This window comes from Rhincodon typus, chromosome 45 (assembly GCF_021869965.1).
Source record: "Rhincodon typus isolate 14 chromosome 45, sRhiTyp1.1, whole genome shotgun sequence".
NCBI lineage: Eukaryota > Metazoa > Chordata > Chondrichthyes > Orectolobiformes > Rhincodontidae > Rhincodon > Rhincodon typus.
The window spans coordinates 7,114,837-7,124,793 of NC_063376.1; the positions used below are offsets into that span (position 1 = coordinate 7,114,837).

At 42.3% G+C, this 9,957-nt stretch overlaps 1 pseudogene; it reads left to right on the forward strand.

Annotated features, from left to right (window-relative positions):
- Positions 1-495: 495 nt before the first annotated feature.
- LOC125487778 lies at positions 496-1,890 on the forward strand (annotated as a pseudogene).
- The last annotated feature ends 8,067 nt before the right edge of the window (positions 1,891-9,957 follow it).

The following is a 9,957-nucleotide window of genomic DNA, read 5'->3' on the forward strand; positions in this document are numbered from 1 at the left end:
AGTGATACTGAAATAAATAATATAAACCACTAATTAAATTTGTTGAAATGGGACCTTGCCATTGAATGAGAATCTACAGAACCAGAATGAAGCTGTGTTTCTGGATTCTGTCCACCATCCAGAGCAGCAACAGTTAAGTTAACTGAAAGAAAAAGGACCATGGTTTACAGGAAAACTGTAAATGAAGCTATTCATTTTTATGGGATCAGTCTTTTCTGCATGAACTTTTAGCTTCATTACATTTTGGTGAAACTAATGTTGACTCATGAGCTTTGAGATAGTTGTGTTGTGCCCATAATAGTAAACACACCAGAGTCAAAGCTGTTGATGTAATGTGTTTGTTCAAGTTGGTGTTAATTATTGTGTTGTCAGTTGTCACTCTGTTACTGGAGGCTTACCCTCTATATAAATCAGGATAGATTGGAATGGATCAATTCACAGTTCCTGCCAGAAGTTTGAGTCCCAGAACAACCAAAGTTGTTGCTAATCTCAGAAATGGCATATCCAACTGCGTGGCAATTAGAAGATGTTTTCTAACCTCTTATTTCAGCCATTGGTGTTCCTGGTAGATGTTATCGCAAGTGTTCCTGATACAAACTGGTGATAACTTTGATGCTCAATCGTTATTACTTATCATTGTGTATTTTGCTCAAACACCTTTTCTAATCATTAAGTGCTGCCAGTTTATCTGCTCCTTCACTCTTCATGGAAATCCATTTTTCTCTTAATGATGGACTATAAATCTCCTTTGCTTACTTTATTTGCTTGTGCTATGGATTTCAAAATATACTGTTGGTGATTTTATTTCAAGCATTTAATGATTGAAAAACACGCAATGATTCAGTTTACATCTGCCATGCATACCAAACCTGGAAATTTTGTCCTAGGTTCTCTCTCATTATTCTTTGATTCAGGACATGATCTGTAAATGTTTACTTCTATTTCAATGTCTTCCCTCATAGCTAACTTGGTGGCAATAATGATCCTGTCCCGAGGAAATTGTGGACTCTCCAAGTGCATCATTCATTACTTGATTGGAATGGCAGTGGCTGATCTTCTTGTTGTTGTATTTGACGCCATATTGTGGATCACTGTTCCAATTTATTTACCAAATTCATTCGTAAAATTTACTCCTGTGTGTAGTGTTCTTTCGGCCCTGAGGTCAGCAGCCACAGTGATTTCTGCCTGGTTCACAGTCACATTCACTTTTGATCGATTTGTGGCATTTGCTATGAGAGAGTGAAAACAAAATTTTGCACCGAAAGAACTGCAATGGCATTTCTAGGGACCTTGACTGTGCTGGGATGCCTGGAGTCTCTACCCTGGTATTTTGCAATTGAGCCAGCATACATCATTGATAATATTCCATGGAGTTGCGCCCATAAACAGAATTATTACAGTTCCCCTGGATGGACTGCATTTGAAATTATCAACTACATTTTAACCCCTTGTGTACCGTTCTTTCTGATCTTGCTCTTCAATGTGCTGACTGTCAGGTGTATGTTAGTGAGCAGTCAAATCCGTAGGGGTCTCCGTGGTCAAAAAAGTGGATAGAAACACAAGGATGTGGAAATGGAAAACCGGCTAAAATCCATCATTTTGCTGTTCAGTATATCGGGCAGTTTTGTGCTGTTGCGGGTGACTCAGGTTGTGTACAATATCTGTGCACGAATTAAAGATATCCGATATTACTCCTCCTACACAGACCCATGCTTTATCACAGATCGCACAGCGAAGATGCTGGAACTCCCCAGCTCCTGCACTAACATGTGTATTTATGCTGTCATCCAGGTTAAATTCAGACAAGAGCTGAAGAATGCAATGATATACCCATTCAACCAAATTGCTCAGGCATGGAACAGGTGGAAGAGTTTGAAACTTGAAAACTAAATTACACTTAACATTTTGGTGCTCTAAAAGCACCACCAGGGAAAGAAGTAATCACCGTGTCTTCATTCTGATTAATTTTGTGCAAACAATCAATTTATTGCAATTGTTGCTATATGGATAATTCATGAATTGATTTCTAAAAACAAAACTGTATAAGTGAACAGCTCAGACAAATTCCACCTCAGCCCATGGACAGAAATGGAGTAAGCTATCAATATTAACTGTTGGACTATTGGGAGTGGGGCTTCTCAATTACATGAGACATAAGGAGGTGTTCTCAATATGTGTCATAAAATACTAACAACTTAACATCAGTCTGAAATGGTGACTTTCATTTCCCGCTCAAAAACAAATTTGTTGGAAAAGTTTAGCAGGTCTGGCAGCATCTGCGAAGGTAAAAAACAGAGTTACCGTTTCGTGTCCGGTGACCCTTCCTCCAAAGAGCAACTTTGTTTTTATTCCTTATTTACAGCATCCGCAGTTCTTTTGGCTTTTCTTTTCTCGCTGATGCTGCCTGTAATGGGAATTACTTCCCGATTTTCCCGCTTTTATCTGTGGACTTTACAGCTGAAGTGGCTTTCTGTGAGATCAGAATATCACTTCAGAGCAATGTTCTGTTATAAATGGGAGAGGCAAGGGGCAATGGTTTCACAGGTTGGAGAGAATACATGGCCATCTGCAGCTCTTCTTCTTAAGCTGAGAAATCCAAAACCATCTTTCTCTGGAAAGAAAAAATGCTCCCTAACATTACTTACTGATGTGGCTCTAAGCATATATGACATTCTTCAAATCAGTCAAAGCATGTAAGATCCTAAACAGCGTTGACAAAGTGCAGATGGAATATATGTTTCCTCTCGTGGGATATTGCAGAAGGAGGGGTTGGCAGTCTGAGCAGTGGCACTGTTTTAACATTAGGCTGGCCCTAACAAAGATGAGGCGAATTTGTGTTTTCTTTGAGGTTTCTGCAAATTTGGAACATTCATGAGAAGGCAGTTGTGAGGTTGGGGGTGTGTCATTGAATATTTTTAAAGTCAAGGTAGATAGATACTTGCCGGCAAACAAAATGAAACAGAAACTGGAAAGACAGAATTTGAAACACAAGCTATTAAGACCTGATCCTATCAAATGGTGGAGCAGGCTTGAGGGTTATGTTATACTTCTGCACCTATTTCATAAGTTTATACATTCATCGATGTTTGCACGTTCAATTTCTATCCACAGTGCTCACTCACATCTGGTTGAATTGATTCAAGCATTGATGGCAAGGATATCACCAAGTGTCCATCCCAAATTGTCCTTGAGAGAGAAATAAGTCATTATCTTGACCAGCTGTGGCCCATGTCCTGCAGGCATCACAATTGCAGTTTTATGAGGGAGGGGGAGATCAATGTCAATTGTGAATCAGCCGTATGTTCCCTCTTCCTCACCCTCACACCAACCCAGACGAAGGAGACAGGGGCTGTAATCGATTTTATTTTCTTTATTCATTCAAAGGATGAGGGTGCTACTGGCTATGCCTGCATTTGTTACCCATCCCTAACTGCCACGAGGGCAGTTGGCATCATCCACATTGCTGTGGGTCTGGAGTCACACATAGGCCAGACCAGGTAAGAATGACAGTTTCCTTCCTTCAAGGACGTTGGTGAGCCAGATGTGTCTTCCATAACAATCGCCAATGGATTCATGGTCGTCTCTCGATTCTTAATTCAATATATTGTTTGAATTCAAAGTCCCCCATCTGCCATGGTGGGATTTGAATCCAGATTCACAGAATGTTATCTGGGTCTGTGGGCTAACAGTCTAAAAATAATCATAGTATGTCCTTGCCCCTTCGTCTTCAGTGGTGTGTGCTGTTCTGCCATTCTTGATCTACACGCTGCTGGTCCTTAAATCAGAGAAAACAGAATTAGAAGTATGCCTTATGGACCTTCGAGCCTGTTCCACCAATCAATATGATCTGGGCTGATCACGGAACTCAATACCCTATTCCCATGTTCTCCCTCATACCGTTTGATCCCTTTACACCTAAGAGCTATATCTAACCCTTTCTTGAAAATATTGAGTATTGAAAACTCAACTGTCTTATGTGGCAGAGAATTCCACAGACTCACCACTGTCTAGGTGAAGACATTTCTCCTCATTTCAGTTCTAAATGGCCTCTCTTTTACCCTCGTTTGTAGCCACCCTAGTTTGATAGCATCCATCATCAGGAAAATCCTTGCTGCGTTTGTCCTGTCTAATCATGTTAGAATTTCTTCAGATTTGATGAAATTCACACCAAACCATTCTTCTAAACTCCTAACCAATCCAGTCTCTCTTCATACATCAGTTTTGTCATCCGAAGATCAGTCTGGTAAACATTCCTTGCATTTCCTTCATAGCCAGAACACGGGGTAGCGCAGCATCTCAATGGCATGGCACGGTGACTCAGTGGTTAGCACGACTTTCTCACAGCACCTGGGACCCATGTTCAATTCGAACTTAGGGCAGTTGTAAGTGCAGAGTTTGCGCATTCTTCCCATGTCTGTGTGCGTTTTCTGTGGTGCTTCGGTTTCCTCCCACCATCCAGAGATGTGCATTTTAGATGGATTGGTTATGCTAAACTACCCATAGCATACAAGAATGCGTAGGTTAGGTGCATTCGTCATGGAAAATGCAGGGTCTCAAGGATAGGGTGGGGGTGGTGAGTCTGGGTGGAAAGCAGTTCAGAGCGTTAGTGTGGACTAGTTGGTTTTAATGTCCCGTTTCCACACTGTACCGATCCCATTCTATCCTTCCTATCCGGGAGGGTTTAAACTAATTCAACAGGGGGGTGGGAACCTGAATTGTAGCTCCAGTGTACAGGAGGTTGAGAGTAGTGAGGTCATAAATAAGGTTTCAAGGTCGCAGGAGTGTACCAGCAGGCAGGAAGGTGGTTTGAAGTGTGTCTACTTCAATGCCAGGAGCATCCGGAACAAGGTGGGTGAGCTTGCAGCATGGGTTGGTACCTGGGACTTCGATGTTGTGGCCATTTCGGAGACATGGATAGAGCAGGGACAGGAATGGGTGTTGCAGGTTCTGGGGTTTAGATGTTTCAGTAAGATCAGGGAAGGTGGTAAAAGAGGGGGAGGTGTGGCTTTGTTAGTCAAGGACAGTATTACGGTGGCAGAAAGGACGTTTGATGACAACTCGTCTACTGAGGTAGTATGGGCTGAGGTTAGAACCAGGAAAGGAGAGGTCACCCTGTTGGGAGTTTTCTATAGGCCTCCGAAAAGTTCCAGAGATGTAGAGGAAAAGATTGCAAAGATGATTCTGGATAGGAGCGAAAGTAACAGGGTAGTTGTTATGGGGGACTTTAACTTTCCAAATATTGACTGGAAACGCTATAGTTCGAGTACTTCAGATGGGTCAGTTTTTGTCCAATGTGTGCAGGAGGGTTTCCTGACACAGTATGTAGATAGGCCAACAAGAGGCGAGGCCACATTGGATTTGGTACTGGGTAATGAACCAGGCCAGGTGTTAGATTTGGAGGTAGGAGAGCACTTTGGTGATAGTGACCACAATTCGGTTACGTTTACTTTAGCGATGGAAAGGGATCGGTATATAAAGCAGGGCAAGAGTTATAGCTGGGGGAAAGGCAACTATGAGGCGATGAGGCAAGATTTAGGATGCATAGGATGGAGAAGGAAACTGCAGGGGCTGGGCACAATTGAAATGTGGAGCTTGTTCAAGGAACAGCTACTGCATGTCCTTGAGAAGTATGTACCTGTCAGGCAGGGAGGAAGTGGTCGAGCGAGGGAACCGTGGTTTACTAAAGAAGTTGAATTTCTTGTCAAGAGGAAGAAGGAGGCTTATGTAGAGATGAGGCGTGAAGGCTCAGTGAGGGCGCTTGAGAGTTACAAGTTAGCCAGGAAGGACCTAAAGAGAGAGCTAAGAAGAGCCAGGAGGGGACATGAGAAGTCTTTAGCAGGTAGGATCAAGGAAAACCCTAAAGCTTTCTATAGGTATGTCAGGAATAAAAGAATGACTAGAGTAAGATTGGGGCCGGTCAAGGACAGTAGTGGGAAGTTGTGCGTGGAGTCCGAAGAGATAGGAGAGGTGCTAAATGCATATTTTTCGTCAGTATTCATGCAGGAAAAAGACAATGTTGTCGAGGAGAATACTGAGATACAGTCTATTAGACTAGACGGGATTGAGGTTCATAAGGAGGAGGTGTTAGCAATTCTGGAAGGTGTGAAAATAGATAAGTCCCCTGGGCCGGATGGGATTTATCCTAGGATTCTCTGGGAAGCTAGAGAGGAGATTGCAGAGCCTTTGGCTTTGATCTTTATGTCGTCATTGTCTTCAGGAATAGTGCCAGAAGACTGGAGACTAGCAAATGTTGTCCCCTTGTTCAAGAAGGGGAGTAGAGACAACCCTGGTAATTATAGACCAGTGAGCCTTACTTCGGTTGTGGGTAAAGTGTTGGAAAGGATTATAAGAGATAGGATTTATAATCATCTAGAAAGGAATAATTTGATTAGGGATAGTCAACACGGTTTTGTGAAGGGTAAGTCATGCCTCACAAACCTTATTGAGTTCTTCGAGAAGGTGACCAAACAGGTGGATGAGGGTAAAGCGGTTGATGTGGTGTATTTGGATTTCAGTAAAGCGTTTGATAAAGTTCCCCATGGTAGGCTATTGCAGAAAATACGGAGGCATGGGATTGAGGGTGATTTAGCGGTTTGGATCAGAAATTGGCTAGCTGTAAGAAGACAGAGGGTGGTGGTTGATGGGAAATGTTCATCCTGGAGTTCAGTTACTCGTGGTGTACCTCAAGGATCTGTTTTGGGGCCACTGCTGTTTGTCATTTTTATAAATGACCTGGATGAGGGCGTAGAAGGATGGGTTAGTAAATTTGCGGATGACACCAAAGTCGGTGGAGTTGTGGATAGTGCAGAAGGATGTTGTAGGTTACAGAGGGACATAGATAAGCTGCAGAGCTGGGCTGAGAGGTGGCAAATGGAGTTTAATGTGGAAAAGTGTGAGGTGATTCACTTTGGAAGGAGTAACAGGAATACAGAGTACTGGGCTAATGGTAAGATTCTTGGTAGTGTGGATGAGCAGAAAGATCTCGGTGTCCATGTGCATAGATCACTGAAAGTTGCCACCCAGGTTGATAGCGTTGTTAAGAAGGCGTACAGTATGTTAGGTTTTATTGGTAGAGGGATTGAGTTTCGGAGCCATGAGGTCATGTTGCAGCTGTACAAAACTCTGGTGCGGCCGCACTTGGAGTATTGCGTACAGTTCTGGTCACCGCATTATCGGAAGGATGTGGAAGCATTGGAAAGGGTGCAGAGGAGATTTACCAGGATGTTGCCTGGTATGGAGGGAAGGTCTTATGAGGAAAGGCTGAGGGTTTTGAGGCTGTTTTCGTTAGAGAGAAGAAGGTTAAGAGGTGACTTGATAGAGACATACAAGATCATCAGAGGATTAGATAGGGTGGACAGTGGGAGCCTTTTTCCTCGGATGGTGATGGCTAGCATGAGGGGACATAGCTTTAAATTGAGGGGTGATAGATATAGGACAGATGTCAGAGGTAGGTTCTTTACTCAGAGAGTAGTAAGGGCGTGGAATGCCCTGCCTGCAAAAATAGTAGACTCGCCCACTTTAAGGGCATTTAAATGGTCATTGGATAAACATATGGATGATAATGGAATAGTTTAGGTTAGATGGGCTTCAGATTGGTTTCACAGGTCGGCGCAACATCGAGGGCCGAAGGGCCTGTACTGCGCTGTAATGTTCAATGTTCTATGTTCTATGTTCCTTCGACAGCGAGATCAAAACTGAACATGAACGCTCAGAGGTGTCTCAATTAGGCACTGGACAATTACAGCAAGACATCTTCACTGCTGTACTCCAACCCTCTCACTCTGAAGGCTGACATACCATTTATCTTCTTCACCACCTGCTGCACCTGCATGCTTACTTTCAGTGACTGGTATACAAATGACACCAAGGCCTCGTTCCAGCAGGGAGAGGCTTCAGCTGCAAGGATCGGTTGATGTGGTTACAATTGTTTATCTTAAAATTAAGAGGCTGCAGCAGAGATTTGAAAGCTGTGTGCAAGATTATGAGGTTAGATAAACAAGACCCATTCTCATTAGCAGATAGTATAGGGACAAAGTGCATACAGACTTTAGGTTTGGTGAAACATTGTGGGGAGGGTGTTGAGTGGCGAGTGGACATGAATGGAGTTTGTTACTCACATCAATGGTAAAAGCAGCAATCATAAAGCCACTTTTTTACTGATTTTGCATAGGAATATGCCTCCTGTTTTTCATTTAATGATCATTTAATAATCATCTCTAAAACGTCAATAAAATTTTCTTTCACTTACAGAGGAGAGCAAAGCACCAAAAAACCTCGATCTCCAACAAACCTCCAGATGACCCTAACTGAAATTCATTCAATGGCAAGTCCCCAGTTCAACAAGTTTACTCAGGGGTTTATTTTATTCATGGCATGTTAGTCTCACTGACTAGGCCGGCATTTATTACCCATCCTTAATTACCCTAATTATGGTACATCTGAGATGCTTGCTCAAGCCATTTCAGAGGGCAGTTAAGATTCAAGCACATTACTGTTGGTCTGCAGTCATGAGCAGGGCAGACCTGGTAAAGATGGCATATTTCCTTTTCTGAAGTTCATGAGTGAACCAGATGGGTTTTCAAGCCAATGGTTTGAGCACCATGAGGCTTGATTTTTGATTCTAGATTTTACAGAATTCAAACTTTACCATCTGCATTGAATAGAATTTGAGTGTATCTCATGAAAATGTTCGGCTGTTCTGCAATTACTTATTCAAGAGGTGGCTAGATATAGCACTTGGGCTGAATGCAATCAAAGCTTATGGGGAGAAAGCAGTTTTAGGCTATTGAGTTGGGCAATCAGCAATTATCGTGATGAATGGAGGAGCAGGCTCAAAGGGCTCAATGACCTCCTACTGCTCCTATCTTCTATGTTTCCATTCCTAGCTCACTAGCATTATACTGTTCCACTAAGCAGAATTAACCAATTCTGTGTTAAGAATTCTATATTAGTGTTTGTTTTTCTTAATAGAAGACCAGAAAATAAACTTCCAAAGTATTAGCTGTCATATTAAGTGCTTTGGCCCATTAACAAAATTAGTTGACCAGGAAGATTGAGGTCAATTTTAGGTCAGGGGTTTAGATCCTGTTGTGACAGTTGAATGCGAAAGTGATTTGAGTCAAATGTGTTCCTGTGTGGGAGAACCAAGCTCCTGATCAATGTGACTGGACAAGCACTCATCTGCCTCATTAACCCAGTCAGACTGAAGAGTTGTCAGTGAGGGTTTATCAGGATAAAAATAGAAATTGCTGGAAAAGCTCAGCGGGTCAGGCAGAATCTGTGGAGAGATATCAGAGTTTACATTTTGGATTGGGCCACTCAAATTTTAGAGTTTACCAGAATGTTCGCATTCAGATCATATATTTAATGTTAAATAAAACATTCAGAAAGAAAGAATTAGTGACAAAAACACAGAATGAAAAACATTTTTAAAAAGATGTACAGCATTTATTGTTTCAAATCAGTGCCCAACTGCACTTGGTGCATTTTCCAGGTCAATGTTGTGAAGAATTTACATTGAATACAACCCGAGCTACAACTGCCAGCACGTATGTGAAAGGGAAGTGTCAGGATGTCCTGGGTTAGAAGTAATGATAGATTAAAGAATATATTGGCCCATCTGGTTGCTGTCATTGAGTCGCTAAGTCGTGCAGTACAAAATCAGACTGGTTCAAGTCATTCATGCTGACCACATTTCCCAAGATAAACTAATCACATTTGTCTGCATTTGGCCCATATCCCTCTGAATCTTTCCTGTTCATGTACCTGTACAAATGTCTTTTAAATGTTGTAACTGTACCCACCTCGACCACATCCTGTGGCAGTTTATTCCACAGCCCTCGGTGTGAAACAGGTATCCCTCAGGTCACTTTGAAAACTTTCCACTCTAACTCTTTAAACAAATGGCCTCTAGTTTTGAACTCTCCTACTCCAGGGAAAAAGGCCATTTCTGTCCAC